Here is an 18,749-nt window from a genome sequence, read left to right as displayed (position 1 = left end):
ACTAAGAAGCATTGGTGTTCCCAGAAGAGCTCATGAAACTCTATCAAGAAAGTCTATCTTTCAATGGAACAGAATTGAGGATCCGGACATAAATCCATCCACATCTGAGGAGCTGATATTTGACAAAGGCCCAAAGTCAGTTAAATAGAGAAAAGACAGTTACTTTAACAAATGGTGCTGGCATAACTGGATATCCATCTGCAAAAAAATGAAACAAGACCCATACCTCACACCATGCACAAAAACTTACTCAAAATGGATCAGAGACCTAAATATAAAATCTAAAACGATAAAGATCATGGAAGAAAAAATAGAGACAACACGAGGAAGATAAAATAGGGACAACGCTAGGAGCCCTAATACATGGGATAAGCAGTATACAAAACATTACTAACAATGCACAAACACCAGAAGAGAAACTAGATAACTGGGAGCTCCTAAAAATCAAACACCTATGCTCATCCAAAGACTTCACCAAAAGAGTAAAAAGATTACCTACAGACTGGGAAAAAATTTTTAGCTATGACATTTCCAATCAGCGTCTGATCTCTAAATCTACATGACACTGCAAAAACTCAAGTACAAAAAGACAAATAACCCAATTAAAAATGGGCAAAGGGTATGAACAGGCACTTCACTAAAGAAGACATTCAGGTAGGTAACATATACATGAGGAAATGCTCATGATCATTAGCCATTAGAGAAACGCAAATCAAAACTACAATGAGACTCCATCTCCAGCAAAGCTGGCATTAATCCAAAAAACAAAATAATGAAGGTGGAGAGGTTGTAGAGAGACCGGAACACTTATACACTACTGGTGGGAATGTAAAATGGTACAGCCGCTTTGGAAATCGATTTGGTGCTTCCTTAAAAAGCTAGAAATAGAACTACCATACGATCCAGCAATCCACTCCTTGGAATATATCCTAGAGAAATAAGAGCCTTTACATAAACAGATATATGCACACCCATGTTCACTGCAGCATTGTTTACAATAGCAAAAAGAAGGAAGCAACCAAGGTGCCCATCAACAGATGAATGGATAAATAAATTATGGTATATTCACACAATGAAATACTATGCATTGATAAAGAACAGTGAGGAATCTGTGAAACATTTCATAACATGGAGGAATCTGGAAGGCATTATGCTGAGTGAAATTAGTCTGTTGGAAAAGGACAAATACTGTATGAGACCACTATTACAAGAACTCAAGAAATAGTTTAAACACAGAATATTCTTTGACAGTTACAAAAGCAGGAAGGGAGGGCAGGAGAAGAGTTTTCACTAATTAGTAGACAACAACTATTTTAGGTGAAGGGAAAGACAACACACAATATAGGCAAGGTCAGCACAATAGGACTAAACCAAAAGCAAAGTTTCCTGAATAAACCAGCGTAGCAGGGGCTGGGGTTTGGGGACCATGATTTCAGGGGACAACTAGGTCAATTGGCATAATAGAATCTATTAAGAAAACATGCTGCACCCCACTTTGGTGAGTGGCATCTGGAGTGTTAAACACTAGCCAGCAAGTGGCCATCTAAGATGCATCAATGGGTCTTAACCCACCTGGAGCAAAGGAGAATGAAGACACCAAACACATAAGGTAATTATGAGCCCCAGAGACAAAAAGGGCAACAGAAACCAGAGACTACATCAGCCTGAGACCAGAAGAACTAGATGGTGCCCAGCTACAACCAATGACTGCCCTGACAGGGAACACAACAGAGAACCCCTGAAGGAGCAGGAGAGCAGTGGGATGCAGACCTCAAATTCTCATAAAAAGACCAGACTTAATGGTCTGACCGAGACTAGAAGGACCCCGGAGGTCATGGTCCCCAGACCTTCTGTTAGCCCGAGACAGGAACCATTCCCAAGCCAACTCTTCAGACAGCGATTAGACTGGACTACAAGATAGAAAATGATACTGGTGAGGACTGAGCTTCTTGGACCAAGTAGACACATGAGAGTATGTGGACAGCTCCTGTCTGGAGGGGAGATGAGAGGGCGGAGGGGGACACAAGCTGGCTGAATGGACGCGGGAATACAGAGTAGAGAGAAGGAGTGTGTTTCATTAGGGGAGGAGCAACTAGGAGTATATAGCAAGGTGTATATAAATTTCTGTATGAGAGACTGACTTGATTTGTAAACTTTCACTTAAGGCACAATAAAAATGTAAAGAAAGTCTATCTTCCAAAGCAAGTCTCCAATTGTGGTGAAACAAGTATTTACCAAGTATTTACATTGTACTTGGTATTATAAGTAGTCTAGAGATGATTTAAAGTAAATGGGAGGATGCGTGTAACTTATATGCAAATACTATGCCATTTTATATAAGGGACTTTAGTATCCATAGATTTTGGTATCCATGGGGGTCCTGGAACCAGTACCCCCCAGATAAGAGGGACGACTGTATATATGATTCTTAATAACAAACGAGTGCTGCTTTGTGATGAACATGAAAACATTATTATTATTATTACTGTATTATTATGCGTTATGGATTGAATTGTGTCCCCAAAAAATGTGTGTCAACTTGGCTGGGCCATGACTCCCGGTGTTGTGTGGTTGCCCACCATTTTGTGATCTGATGTAATTGTCTTATGCGTTATAAATCCTAATGACTATGGTATTGATGATGCAGGACTAGGGCAGTTATGTTAATGAGGTGGCACTCAACCTACAGAATTGGGTTGTACCTTGAGTCAATCTCTTTTGAGATATAAAAGAGAGAATTGAGCCGAGAAGATGGGTACTTCACTACCACCAAGCAAAAAGAGCCAGGAGCACGTCCTTTGGACCTGGGGTTGCTGTGCTGAGAAGTTCCTAGACCAGGGGAAGACTGATGACAAGGACCTTCCCCCAGAGCCAACAGAGAAAGCTTTCCCCTGCTGCTGGCACCCTGAATTTGGATTTCTAGTGTCATAGACTATGAAAGAATAAATTTCTTTTTGTTAAAGCCTTCCCCTTGGGATATTTCTATTATAGCAACACTAGATAACTAAGACAGAATTTGATACCAGAAGAGTGGGGTACTGCTCTAACAGATATCTACAATGTAGAAATGGTTTTGAAACTGTGAATGGATAGAGGCTGGAAAAGTTTTCAAGTGCATAACAGTAAAAGCGTAGATTGACCTGAAGAGACTGTTGGTGGAATTATGAACATCAAAGACAATTCTGGTGGGGACTCAAAGGAAGTGAGAAGAGCCGTAACACCAGACTCAGCGCAGATGGCAAGGCTCAGCAGCAGAACCAGGAAACTAGTGTGAGACGGTGCTAGGGCCTACCCACAGAGTGAGAGAGTGCCTTAGCACAGGAGGCCTCCTGGCAGAGTGGGGTGCCTCTGGGCACAGATGAGTGAAGGTAGGCTTGCCGACCCACAAGCAAGAGAGCAGAGTGCCTTTAGGCCAAGGTTTACTGGAGGAGTGGGGTGCCTCCAGGCACTTATCGGTAGAGCTAAAGAGCTTTGCAGGACACTTGCCCAAGTAGGATAGACTCTGGGCTGGCCCAAAGGCCTGAGCAGCTAAGTGGCCAAGGAACCAGGAATCAAAAGCTAAAGAGATGAGGAACACAGGAAACAGAGCTGCCTCGGTCTCAAAGGGTAGGGCCATGACCTCTGAGGTCTCAAAGGGTGGAGCCGTGGCCCCAGGGGCTTTAAAGGGCGGGACCACAGCCTCCTAAGTTTCAGAGTCACATCTTCACCAACTCGGTTCGGGAGTGTGGGGCTGCCTAGTGCCTGAGAGATGGGGCCAGATTTGCTGCTCAAAGCCGAGGAGGTGGCACTGCCACACCTAAGGGGCAGAAGAACAGGCCCTGTCAGTGTCAAGGGGGTAGGGCTGTCACTCAGATGGACTAGGAGAATGGGGCCACCCAAATCTGAAGGAGCAAAGTTGCTGTCCCAGTGGGCCTGGAAGGTGGAGCTGAATTCCAGGGCTCAGGGGCCTCTACTCAGAATCGGGAAAGTGTGCCAACACCCAAAGTTTGGAGGGCAGGGCCATTGCCTAAATGGTCTCAGAGAACAGAGGATTATCTTCAAACCTTGAGAGCTAATTTAATGTGTTCTGCTGACTTGTTTGGTGCCTGTTATCCCTTCTTTCCCATCAATTTCTCCCATCTGTAATGGAAATGTCTACCTTGTGCCTGTTCTACCACTGTACTTTGGAAGCAGATAACTAGATTTCACACATGAAGAGGAATTTTGTAGAAGATGCGATTTTGGACTTTAAGTTGATTTAAGACATTTGGGATGATATAACGGGGTGAATATGCTTTACATGTGACAAGGACATGAACTTTTGGGGGCCGAAAGTCGAAATTATGGATTGAATTGTGTCTCCCCAAAATGTATGTGTTGTAAATCTTACACTATGTGTTGTAAATCCTAACCTCTTTGAGAGTAATGAGGTAGGATTAGAGGCAGTTATGCTAATAAGGCAGGACTCAATCTCTAGGATTAGGTTGTATCTTGGGTCAATGTCTTCTGAGATATAAAAGACAGAATCGAGCAGAGAGGATGGGGACTTCATGCCACCAAGAACGAAGAACAAGGAGGGGAACATGGCCTTTGGACCTATGGTCCCTGCACTGAGAAGCTCCAAGACCAGGGAAAGATGAATGACACGGACCTTCCTCCAGAGCCTACAGAGAGATAAAGCCTTCCCCTGGAGCTGGTGCCCTCTAGCCTCTTAAACTGTGAGAAAATAAATTTCTTTTTGTTAAAGCCATCCACTTGGGGTATTTCTGTTACAGTAGCACTAGGTTACTAAGACATTATGTTAAAGATGTTTTAGTGTATCTGGAAGTGTTTAATGTCTTTTATGCATAGAAAGATACACTATATACTAAGAAAAACACTCCACTAACTGGTGTCAGATAGGAACCATACCTAATTGTTCCAATTTACATATAAATTTGACTTATAGACGACTTAGGAATGAAACTCTGTTACCGCAAATCGCAGATTCAAGCCCCCTGCCTCAAGCCAATAGTGAGACAGGAGGAGGTAAACAGCAAGAGGGCTTTATTGAACACCGTGTTCAAGAGACAGAGGGGGCAAAGTTTCCCCCAGATTTTGTCTGCCCCAAGAGGGCTACAAAAGGGTTTTATAGGGAGAGGGTCAGCGTTTAGAAATTCCCAGGAATGTTGATTCTTCTTTGAGGGGGACGATGACGAAGTGACTTATTGTTGACGTCTTGCAGGCCTCTTTAGGCCATCCTGGTTTCGGTCACTGGATGGGTCCGGGTTTTGCTCAATTATCTCGGGTGCTGATGGTGTTGCCTATTGTTTTTGTCACCTCAGAGAGAAACGTGGTTTAATGAACAACAAAGATCTTGATTACCTTGTTTTTCTACAATGGAACAATTGTGAGACAGATTCCAGAGCAAATAATCGACGTTTTCAAAGACTAAAGATTTAATCACAGCTTATACAGCTTAAACTAGAAAATATATTCTCTCTTATTTGAATACTAAAACACTACAGAAAATGTATTTTCTCTACTTCAACTCATTCATAATCCGGGGACTGCCTGTACTGAGTTTTGGGGTCATAAATATGATGTTTTATCTATAAAACACTGGGTGAAAAAAAGGTTTGGAGAGAGATATATCTTCTGAGGAGTTTGGGTTTATGAACTGAGAGGCATGAACTCGGGGAGGACAACAGTAGGGAAGACAGTCTGTGGGGCAGGCTTGTCCTATGGAAACCAGGGGCCACCCCAGAATTCCTCTTCAGAAGTGGTGGTGCAGAGGGGTGGTGCTGAGGTTGGAAGCTGGGGCTTAAAGCTGCATCTGCATCTTGCACATCAAAGGATGAGGTTGCTAATGGAAGAAGGGGTGTTAAAGGTCTCCCCACTTTGGTGCTGCCATTGAAAAGAACAGAATCCCCAAGCAGCAGCAGCAGCAGCAGCAGCAGGGAAGGTGCCACCACTACTGGCAATGAAATAGCCAAGAATCCCGAGATCTTACCCGTGCCAGGCGCTGCTGTAAGCACCTAGGAGGAACGAATTCATTTCATCCTCATTAACAACCCCATGAGTCAGTACTATTATTATTCCCACCTTAAGGATGGGGAAACTGAGGCAGACACAAAGAGGTTAAGAACTTCCCCAGGGTTATCCCTTGTTAGTGGTAGAGCTGGGATTCGAACCCAGGCACTATGGCATTAGAGTTCCTGCTCTGAACTCTACACGTAAGGGTGGGGAGGCTCTGGGGGACGATGCGGAGGGCAGGGGACACACAGTCCACCTACTTCACCTCCTTGCCCCTGCCCTGGCCTTCAAAGCAAACCCTGAGAAAGAACTGCAGATGTCAGAACTAGGCTCCGGGGCTCTGGACCAACACACACGGGGGCCAAGACGGGATGGACGGTGCCTTACCCACAGCTTTCCATCATAGTAGTAGGCTCCCAAGAGCTTCACGATGTAGGGGTGGTCGCAGGTGGCCAGGATCTCGATCTCCATGATGTAGTCCTCCAGCTCCTCCTCACTCTTGGTCTCAATTACTTTGGCTGCAGGAAATCATGTTCTTGGCCTGCAAAGCAGAGACGGGGGAGGTCAACAAGGCACACTCAGCAGGAAAGTGACACTTGGAGGCCCGCTGAGAGAGTCTAGCATGAGGTAAGGGATATGAAAATGGAAGCCAATGCCCAGAGGGAGACCAAGAAGGTGAACCAGGAGATACTTGCTTAACAATGGCCAGTGCTGTGCATCATACCAGCATAGACAAGCAGGCAGAGAAACAATGTTCTATGTTTGAAAAAAGGAAAAAGTATGATATAACCCATACTATTTAGAAGAACAGGACAGCTCTACAAATGTTGTTGTTAACAGCTGTTGAGTCAGCCTCCAACTCATGGCACCTCTATGAACCCCTTCCCAATGGGCCTTGGCTAGAGAGTCAGCAGCTTACGGCCACCCCGGGTCCACCCCACCCCCACTCGCCAGCTCCCGCCTGCGCCGTTATTTTTTTCCCCTTTCTTCCTTTTCTTTCTCCCTCCCACCTATCCCTGAATCCAACCTCTAAGCCTTCCCACTGGGCCCAAACCACACCGCCACAAGTAGAGAGCTACAGACTCACCAGCACCCCGGCTCCCATCCATCCCCACCTGCCCCCATCCATTCCAACTCGCCTGTCATGGATTGAATGTGTCCCCCCAAAATATCTGTCAACTTGGCTAGGTCATGATTCCCAGTATTGTATGACTGTCTACCATTTTGTCATCAGATGTGATTTCCCTATGTATTGTAAATCCTATTACTATGATGTTAACGAGATGGATTAGTAGCAGTTATATTGATGAGATCTACAAGATTACAGAGTGCCTTAAGCTAACCTCTTTTGAGATATAAAAGAGAGAAGGGAGCAGAGAGACAGAGGGACCTCGTACCACAGAGTAAGCAGCACCAAGTGCAGAGAGTGTCCTTTTGACCTGGGGTCCCTGTGCCTGAGAAACTCCTCGACCAGGGTAAGACTGATGAAAAGGACCCTCTTCCAGAGCCGACAGAGGGAGAAAGCCTCCCCCTAGAGCTGATGCCCTGAATTTGGACTTGTAGCCTACTATGCTGACAGAGAATAAATTTCTCTTTGTTAAAGCCATCCACTTATGGTATTTCTGTCACAGCAGCACTAAATAATTAAGACACCATTCCCACCCACCCCCACCTGCTGGCGCCTGCCGCCCCATTTTTTTTCCCTTCCTTTTCTTTCTCTTGCCCATCTAGTCCTAAATGCCACCTCTACCCCTTCTCACCGGGCCACACCGCAGCACCGCAGAGATAGCCACCAGCCCACTACTGCCCCAAGTGTGCCCCACCCCCACCCGCCAGATCCCACTGTGCCATTTTTTTGCCCTTTCTTCCTTTTTTTTTCTCTCCCACCTGGCCCCATACACCACCTCACCCCCTGGCTGCTGGAGCCTGCCACACTGCTGCAGCTAGAGAGCCATTGCCTGGCCAAAACCCCAGATCTACCCTGTCCCCAATTGCCAGCTCCTGCCAAGCTGTCATCATTTTTTTTCTGTTCTGTTTCTTCCTTTATTTTCTCCCTCCTACCTTGTCCTGTGTGCAAACTCCACCCATTCCCACTGGACACTGCTGTGCTGCCACGGATAGAGAGCCTGCCACTGCCCTCGGTCTGCCCCGCCCCTATCCACGGTCCCCACTGTGTCGCCATTTTTTTCCTCCCCCCCTAGCCCACCACATCAACTGTCCTCCCTTCCCACTGGCCCCTGGGTCCACCCTGCCCCCACTGGCTGGCCCCCACTGCATGATCACTTTTTTTCTCTTTTTTCCTTCCTTACGTTTTCTTCTCCCTCCCACCTAGCTCTGTATACCACCTTCCCCACTTCCTGCTAGCCCCTGCCATGCCACTGTAGTTAAGAGTGCCACTGGCACACTGGCCCGCCCACAACTGCCAGCCCTCACTATGCTCCCATTTATTTATTATTTATTTATTATTTATTTTTTTTACCTCCCACCTAGCCCTGTACATCACCTCCCCCCCTTTCCTGACAGCCACCAGGTCTGCATACCCCTACCCGCCAGCTACCTTTTCATTTTCTTTCTCTCTTTTCTTTCCTTTCTTCCCCCCTCCTAGCCTAGTATGCCACCCTCTTTCCCACTGGCCCTCATCATGCTGCCACATCTAGAGCATTCTCGGCAGTCAGACCCACTGCCACACTGGACCCACACTGTCCCTCCTCTCCTGCCACTAGGCCAACTGCTGAACAGTGGGAAGTGAACCCATACCACTCCCTGTCTGACACTCACATCTATTTGGCAAGGGGCCGTGAATGCTCTCACGTCGCTGGACCAACATCAGGAAGCAGACAGCACCTACCCAGTCCGCCCTCAGTCACCTCACCAAACCAGCAAATAGCAAAGCAGGCTCACCATGCCAGCTGCTGCCCTGCCCACCTGGACAAAGTGATGAGAGAATTCTTGCCCACATATGAGAAAGCAGCAAACCATACCTGGATTTCCCCCTCTGTCACATACAAGCAAAACAAAGAAACTGGACCAAACAAATGAACATACAATCGTTAAATAAATAAAATAATACCTTAATGTCTCAGAGACAGCAGACAATATCAAAACATAAAAAAAAAGGTGGAAAAAATGGCTCCAACAAGGCACCAAAATAATCAGATAACCTTCCAGTAGAAGAAAATACAGTGGAACGACCTGATGTGGAATTCAAAAGACTAATATTTAGGGCTCTCCAAGAGACTAGGAAAAAGATCAAAGAAAACATGGACAAAACCAAGGAAGAAATAGACACAATCATGGAAAACACAGACAAAACCAATTAAAACATAGCCAAAATCAAGAAAGACACAAAGCAATAGAAGAATTCAGGAAAATAATACAATAACAAAAGACCAAAATAAATAAACAATTAGAAATCATACAAAACAGCAACTAGAAATCCAAGAGATAAACAACAAAGTTTCAGAAATGGGCAACTCAATAGAAGGTTTTAGGAGCAAATTTGAAACACCAGAAGACAGAATCAGTGAGACTGAAGACAAATCTATGGACACCACTTTGAGGAAAAATCAGAGAAAAGAATAAAGAAAACCTAAGAATTATGTGGAACACAGTCAAGAGCAAAAATTTGTGTGTGATCAGAGCTCCAGAACAGGGGGAGAAAATGGAAAACACAGAGAAGATTGTTGAAGATTTGCTGGCAGAAAACTTCCAAAATATCATGAAAGATGAAAAGCTGACCATCCAAGAAGCTCAACTAACCATATAGTCACAAAGACATATCATAATCACACTTGCCAAAACCCAAAACAAAGAAAAAATCCAGAGAGCAACTCAAGAAAAATGAAAAGTCACTTACAAAGGGGAAAGAATAAAGCTAAACTCTGATTACTCAGGAGAAACTTTGCAGGCAAGGAGGCAATGGATGACATATTTAAAAGCATGAAAGAAAAAAAATCTGCCAAGAAAGAATAATACATCCTATAAAACTTTCTCTCAGATATGATAATGAAATTAGGACATTTCCAGATAAACAGAAATTAAGGGAATTCATAAAAACATAACCAAATTTACAAGAAATATTGAAGGGAGTCCTTTGATTAGAGAATCAACAAAATCAGATAAAACCAGAGTCTAGGACACAGGACAGCATCAGCCAGATACCAACTGTCATAGTTATCTAGTGCTGCTATAACAGAAATACCACTGGTGGACGGCTTTAACAAAAAGAAATTTATTCGGTCATAGTCTAGAAGGCTAGAAGTCCAAATTCAGGGCACCAGCTCCAGGGAAAGACTTTCTCTCTCTGTTGGCTCTGGGGGAAGGTCCTTGTTGTCAATCTTCCCCTGGTCTAGGAGCTTCTCAGCACAGGGACCCCAGGTTCAAAAGACGTGCTCTGTTCCTGACTCCTTGGTTGGTGTTAATGAGGTCCCCCTCCTCTCTGCTTGATTCTCTCTTTTATCTCTCAAAAAAGTCTATCTTTTATATCTTGACATTGACTCAAGATACAACATAATCCTGTAGATTGAGCTCTGCTTCATTAACATAACTGCCTCTAATCCTGCCTCATTAACACCACAGAGGTTAGGATTTACAACACACAGGATAATCACATCAGATCACAAAACGGTAGCCAACCACACAATACTCGAAATCATGGCCTAGCCCCGTTGACTCACATTTTTGGTGGACACAATTCAATCCATAACATTATACCCTTTGGCCCCCCAAAATTCATGCCTTTGTCACACGTAAAACACATTCACCCCATCATATCATCCCAAAAGTCTTAAATCAATTCCAAGTGCAAATGCAATCTTCTGCAAAATTCCTCTTCATCTGTAAAACCTAGTATACAAGTTATCTTCTTCCAAAGTACAATGGTGCGACAGGCACAAGGTAGACATTTCCATTACAAATGAGGGAAACTGGAGGAAAAGAAGAGATAAGGGGCATCAAGAAAGTCCAAAACACAGCAGAACAATTTACACTAGCTCTCAAGGCTTAAAAATAACCCTCTGTTCTCTGAGACCATCTAGGCAAAGGCACTGCCCTCCAGACTCTGGGTGTTGGCCATTGTGATCATTAAAATTGGCTGGGTCATGATTCTCAGTAATTTGGCAGTGTTGTTGTACTTTGGCCGTGATAAAATGAGGTAATTACGTCCACGATGAGAACTGACATAATGTGATAACCTCTATGATGGGATCTGCTGTGAGTAGCCAACCAGCTGAAAGGGAGTTTCCTTGGGGGTGTGGCCTCCCTCCAATACAGGTGGACTTTCTGGTAAGGCTCATGGGCTTTTGCTCACTTCAGATCATGTGGCTGGCTCCTGTTCATCTGACCTCTAGTTCTTGGGACTTGAGCTAGCAGCTTATCTTCAGACTTGCCTGTCAATCTTGGGATTCATCAGTCTTTGCAGCCTCTGAGTCAGAGCCCTGTTGTCCCTGTGGCTACATGAATCAGGAGAACCTTCCAACCTATGCCAGGGACTTGGGATGTTCCAGCCTCTACAACCTCATGAGTCATTTCTTTGCTATAAAATCTTTCTATATATATACTTACACAATTTACTGGTTTTGCTTCTCTAGAGAATCCAGCCTAAGACAACCACACTCTCTGGATGCTGGGTGGAGGCTCCTCAGCACTGGGCTTCTGCTCCATCTTCCGGGCCCACTGAGATGGCAACTCTGCTCCCTTGGCTTTGGGTGGCCCCATTCTCCTAGTACATATGAGTAGAATCCTTGCCCCCTTGGCCCGGGTAGGCCCCCATCCTTCTGCCCCTTGGGCATGGCAACACCACCCCCTCAGTTTTGGGCAGGAGATCTGGCCCCAACTCCCTGGCACTCATGAAGAGAGCAGCCCTACACTCTGCAACCGAGATGATGAAAATCTGACTTCTTGAAACCTGGGAGGTTATGGCCCCACACTTTGAGACCCAGCAGGACACGGTTTCAACCTTTGAGACCCCAGAGGTCATGGCCCCACTGCTTGAGACTGAGGCAGCTCTGATTCCTGAGGTTAGGATTTACAACACATAGGATAATCACATCAGATAACAAAATGTGCACAACCACAAAATACTGGGAATCACGGCCTAGCCCAGTTGACACACATTTTTGGGGGCACAATTCAATCTATAACACCAACCTACGTAGAAATCTCAATAATAAAACAAAGCTAAAAGACTTAAAACAGGGAAACAAAGACGTCAATCTGTAAATGGCAACAACATTAAACAACAAAATGGGGGAATAAATGGTATAGGTATAGAACATTCAAATGGAGAGGAAGTCAAGACAATATCAAGTAGTAAAAGACCAGTCCAAACTTAGGAAGATAGTGTAAATTTCAAGGTAACTACAAAGAAGTCAATAGACCTACTCATCAAAATAATAAAGAAGAAAAACATAAAGTCTCAGTAAACACAAAATCTATGATAACGAAAGAGAAGAAAAGAAGATCCATAAACAAAAGGAACTCAGCACAAGAAAGTAAGAGGAGAAAAGAAAAGGTCAGCACCACACAAAAAAAAGCCCAACAATATGACAGCAATAAACTCATACCTATTGATAATCACACTGAATATAAATAGCATAAACTCACAAGGAACATTCTCCAGAATAGACCACATTTTAGGCCACAAAGCAACCCTCAATAAAATCCAAAACATAAAAGCAATACAAAACATTCTGTCTGCTCACAATGCCATAAAAGTAAACAAACCAAAAATGAAACCCACTTCTGTTGAGTGGATTCTGATTCATGGTAACCCTATAGGTCAGAGTAGAACTGCCCCGTAGAGTTTCCAAGGAGAGCCTGGCAGATTCAAACTGCTGACCTTTTGGTTAGTAGCTGTAGCACTTAACCACTACACCACCAGCATAAGTAGAATTCAATAATAGGAAAAGCAAGGAAAAAAATCAAATACATAGCAACTGAATAACACCTTGCTTAAAAGTAACTGAGTAATAGAAGAAATCAAAGAGGGAATCAAAAAATTCCTAGAATCAAATGAGAATGAAAACACATCATACCAAAACCTTTGGGACACAGCAAAGGCAGTGCTCAGAGGCCAATATAGCATTAAATGTATACATCAAAAAAAGAACAGACCAAAATAAAAATGTTAGCCCTACAACTCAAAAAAATAGAAAGAAAACAACAAAAGAAGCCCACAGCCACCAGAAGAAAGGAAATAATGAAGGTAAGTGTAGACATAAATGAAATAGAGAACAAAAAAAAAAACAACAGAAAGAGTCAGTAAAACCAAAAGTTGGTTCTTTGAAAAGGTCAACAAAATTGACAAACCACTGGCCAAACTGACAAAAGAAAAACAGGAGAGGAAGCAAATAACTCAAATAAGAAATGAGATGGGGGACATTACAACAGACCCAATGGAAATAAAAAGAATCATAACAGAATACTATGAAAAATTGTACTGCAACAAACCTGAGAGCCTACAGGAAATGGACAAATTTCTAGAAAGACACTCCCTTACCTGAAGTAACACAAATTGAAATAGAAAATCTGAACAGCCCCATAACAAGAGAAGATAAGAGGTAATTAAAAAAAAAACTCCTAGCAACAACAAAAAAAAACCCTGGTTTGGATGGCTCTCATGGAGAATTCTACCAAACATTCAGAGAAGAGCTCACACCAGTAGTAGTCAAACTATTTCAGAGCATAGAAAAGGAAGGAATACTGCTGAATTCAGTCAATGAAGCCAGCATAACCCTGATACTAAAGCCAGGCAAAAGCACCACAAAAAAACGAAATTACATGCCGATTTACCTCATGAATATAGATGAAAAATTCTCAAAAAATTCTAGCCAATAGAATTCAATATCATATCGAAAAAAAAAAAAAAAAAAAAAACACCATGACCAAGTGAGATTCATACCAGGTATTCAAGGATAGTTTAACATTAGAAAATCAGTCGGTGTAATCTACCACATAAATAGAACAAAAGAAAAGAATCACATGATCATCTTGATTGACAGAGAAGAGGCATTTGATAAAGTCCAACACCCATTTCTGGTAAAATCTCTCAATAAAATAGGAATGCAAGGGAAATTCCTCAACATAATAAAGGGCATCTATACAAAACCCACAGCCAACATTATTCTCAAAGGAGAGAGGCTGAAAATATTCCCCCTGAGAACAGGAGGAAGACAAAGATGCCCTTTATCACCACTCCTATTTAACACTGTGCTGGAAGTCCTAGCTAGAGCAATAAGTCAATAAAAGAAATACAGAGCATCCAAGTTGAAAGGGAAGAAGTAAAACTATCCCTATTGGCAGATGATATGATCCTACACAAAGAGACCACCAAAGATTCCACAAGAAAACTACTGAAACTAATAGAAGATTCAGCAGAGTAGCAGGATTCAAGAGCAACATACAAAAACCAGTTGGATCCCTATAAACCAATAAAAAGAACTTCAAAAAGGAAATCAGGAAAACGATACCATTTATGTTGTTGTTAGGTGCCATCGAGTTGGTTCTGATTCATAACGATCCAATGTACAACAGAACAAAACACTGCCCAGTCCTGCACCGTCCTCACAACAGTTGTTATGCTTGAGTCCATTGTTGCAGCCTCTGTGTCAGTTCATCTCATTGAAGGTCTTCCTATTTTTCGCTGATCCTCTACTTTACAAGCATGATGTCCTTCTCCCGGGACTGGTCCCTCCTGATAGCACGTCCAAAGTACGTGGGATGAAGTCTCACCATCCTTGCTTTTAATGAGGATTCTGGCTGTACTTCTTCCAAGACAGATTTGTTCACTCTTCTGGAAGTTCATGGTATATTCAATATTCTTTGCCAACATCGTAATTCAAAGGCAGCGATTCTTCTTCAGTCTTTCTTATTCATTATCCAGCTTTCACATGCATGAGGCGATTGAAAACATCACAACTGGGGTCAGGCGCACCTTAGTCCTTAAAGTGACATCTTTGCTTTTTAACACTTTAAAGAAGTCTTTTGGAGCAGATTTAACCAATGCAATATGTCATTGGATTTCTTGACACTGCTTCCATGGGCATCGATTGTGGATCCAAGTAAAATGAAATTTGTGACAAATTCAGTTTTTTCTCCCTTTATCATGGTGTTGCTTATTGGTCCAGTTGTGAGGATTTTTGTGTTCTTTATGTTGAGTTGTAACCCATACTGAAGACTGTGGTCTTTGATCTTCATCAATAAGTGCTTCAAGTCCTCTTCACTTTCAGCAAGCAAGGCTGTGTCATCTGCATAACACAGGTTGCTAATGAGTCTTCCTCTAATTCTGATGCCACACTCCTCTTCATATAGTCCAGCTTCTCTGATTATTTGCCCAGCATACAGATTAAATAAGTATGGTGAAAGGATATAACTCTCACCTACACCTTTCTTGACTTTAAAACATGCAGAATCCCCCTTGTTCTGTCTGGACAGCTGCCTCTTGGCCTGAGTTCTCATGACCACAATTAAGTGTTCTGGAATTAGCATTCTTTGTAATACTATTCAAATTTTTTATGGTTCATACAGTTGAATGCCTTTGCATAGTCAATAAAACACAGGTAAACATCTTTCTGGTATTCTCTGCTTTCAGCCAGGATCCATCTTACATCAGCAATGATATCACTTGTTCCACGTCCTCATCTGAATCCAGCCTGAATTTCTGGCAGTGCCCATTCGATGTACTGCTGCAACCTCTTTTGTGTGTGTGATGTTAATGATATTGTTTGATAAGTTCCACATTCGTACCACTTATAATAGCCCCTAAAAAGATAAAATACTTAGGAATACACCTAACCATGAATGTAAAAGGTTTATACAAAGAAAACTACAAAACACTATTGCAAGAAACCCTCATAAATGGAAAAAATATACCATGCTCATAGATAGGAAGACTCAACATAGTGAAAATGTTGATTCTCTCCAAAGCAATCTACAGTTATAACGTAATCCTGATCCAAATAACAGCATTCTTTAACGAGATGGAAAAACTAATCATCGACTTTATATGAAAAGGAAAGAGGCCCCGGATAATCAAAGCATTACTGAAGAAAAAGAACGAAGTAGGAGGCCTCACATTACCTAATTTCAGAATCTACTATACAGTCACAGTAGTATAGCTAAAATGACCTGGTGTTGGTACAACAACATACACACAGACCGATGGAACAGAATTGAGAAACCAGATATAAATTCATCCACCTATGGTCAGCTGAAATTGACAAACGATCAAAGTCCATTAAATGGGGAAAAGTAAGTCTTTTTAACAAATCATGCTGGCAACTGGATGTTTATCTGTGAAAAAAATAGAACAGGACCCATTCCTCATACCATACACAAAAACTAATTAAAAATGGATCAAAGACCTAAATATAAATCCTACAACGGTAAAGATCATGGAAGAAAAAATAGGGACAACACTAGAAGCCCTAATACGTGGCATAAATACAATACAAACCGTAACTAACAATGCATAAACACCAGAAGAGAAACTAGATAACTGGGAACCAAATAATAATAATAACCCCATTGCCATAGAGTCGATTCCGACTCATAGTGACCGTATAGATAAATGGGAGCTCCTAAAAGCTAAACACTTATGTTCATCAAAAGACTTCACCAAAAGAGTAAAAAGACAACCTACAGATTGGGAAAAAATGGTTATGACATATCCGATAAGGGTCTAATCTCTAAAATCTATACAATACTTTAACACCTCATCAACAAAAAGACAAATAATCCAATTAAAAAATGTCTATCAATAGATGAATAGATAAGCAAATTGTGGTATATACACACTATGAATTATTAAAATTATTACCCAGCCATAAAAAGGGAAGAAGTACTAATACGTGCTAGAGCTTGGATGAACCTCTAAAACATTATGCTAAGTAAAAGCAGCCAGACATGAATGGTTACCTAGTGTATGATTCCACTTATATGCAATATCCAGAATAAATAAATCCATGGAGACAGAAAGTAGACTAATGGTTTCCAGGGATGGGTGGGGACGGGGAGGAGAAGAATGAGAGCAACTGCTTGATGGATACGGCATTTCTCACTGGGGTGATGAGAGCGTTTTTGGAACCAGGTAGAGGTGGTGGTTGTGCAACATTGTCAGTGCACTTATGCCACTGAGTTGTTCACTTTAAAATGGTTGGTTTTATGTTATGCGAATTTCATCTCAATTAAAAAGAGAGAGAGAGAGTGAGGAGGAAACTCAAACATGAATTTGATTAATTTACAGGAAATGTAAATCATGAAAAAAGAAGACAGCAGAAGAACATGTTAAATGCAACCATGGGGATACAATCAGCAAAACCCAGACAGTGGGAACCTCTAAAAGAAAATAACTCCATTTCTTCAGTAAAAATTTGCAAGGAAAGAAAAAGTGATGAAGGAGAAATGTATAGATTAGTATATGTAGCTTAGTTTCTTTTAAATCATATCAACCAGTTACAGTGTGTGGACTTATTTGGATCCTAATTCAAATAGATTGTGTTTTAAAACACCCACAAAAACAAACAACTTACAAAAATAACAAGGTAACGGGGGAATATGAATACCGATTGAAAAAACAATTTTAGGTAGTTTTTTTTAATTGATGTAAAATTCTCATAACATAAAATTAATCATTTTAAAGTGAGCAATTCGAAAGTTGTACTGCATTTAATATTAAAAAAAATTGATCATTTAAAACTCCATATAATATTATTATTACTGTTTTACTCTATCGATGTTTACTTGTACTTAACCACAATTTTTTTTTCAAGATTAAATGTTTCTATTTATTTTGGTGAAAATATATACAGTCATATGCTGCTTTAGTTATCTGGTGCTGCTATAACAGAAATACCACAAGTGGATGGCTCCAGGGGAAGGCTTTCTCTGTTGGCTCTGGAGGAAGGTCCTTGTCATCAGTCTTCACATGGACTAGAAGATTCTCTGTATAGGAACCCTGGTTCCAAAAGACACACTCTGCTCCCAACCCTGCTTTCTTGGTGGTATGAAGTCCCCCATTGTGCTCACTTCTCTTTCCTTTTATCTCTTGTCAGATAAAATGTCCTGCAGGCCACACTCCAGGGAAACTCCCTTTATATGGAATCAGGGATGTGATCTTAGTAAGGGTGTTAAAATCCCACCCTAATCCTCTTTAACATAATCTAATCTTGCCTCATTAGGATTTACAACACATAAAAAAATTATAATTACAAAATGGAAGACAACCAAAAAATACTGGGAATCATGGCCTAACCAAGTTGACACATATTTTTGGTGGACACAATTCAATCCATGGCATTCTACCCTTTGCCCCCCGCCAAATTCATATCCTTGCCACATGTAAAACATATTCACCCCATCATATCATAGCAAAAGTCTTCAATCGACTCCAAGTCCAAAATCCAAAAATTCCTCTTCATCTGTGAAATTTAGAATACAAGTTATCTGCTTCCAAAGGTATAATGACTGAACAGGCACAAGTTAGACATTTCCATTACAAATGGGAGAAAATGGAGGGAAAGAAGGTATAACAGGCACCAAGCAAGTCAGCAGAACACATTACATTACAGCCCTGAAGGCTTGAAAATGGTAATCCTCTGTTCTCTGAGACAATTTACACAATGGCTCTGCCCTCCAGACTCCAGGTATAGGCCACACTGTCCAGATTCTTAGTGGAGGCCCCTCAGCCCTGAGCCTGAGCTCTGTCTTCCAGGCCCACTGGGATGGCAGCTCTGCTCCCTCAACTTTAGATGCATCCT

General features: G+C 42.1%; 1 protein-coding gene across 1 annotated transcript in view; it reads left to right on the top strand.

Annotated features, from left to right (window-relative positions):
* Positions 1-18,749, top strand: part of SH3PXD2B (SH3 and PX domains 2B) — a 406,416-nt gene that overhangs the window by 258,490 nt on the left and 129,177 nt on the right. The gene's annotated exons all lie outside the window — the stretch shown is intronic.

This window comes from Loxodonta africana, chromosome 2, assembly GCF_030014295.1.
Source record: "Loxodonta africana isolate mLoxAfr1 chromosome 2, mLoxAfr1.hap2, whole genome shotgun sequence".
Classification (NCBI taxonomy): domain Eukaryota; kingdom Metazoa; phylum Chordata; class Mammalia; order Proboscidea; family Elephantidae; genus Loxodonta; species Loxodonta africana.
The sequence above is the reverse complement of the archived record's forward strand: the minus strand, read 5'-3'. Positions and strand labels throughout refer to the sequence as shown.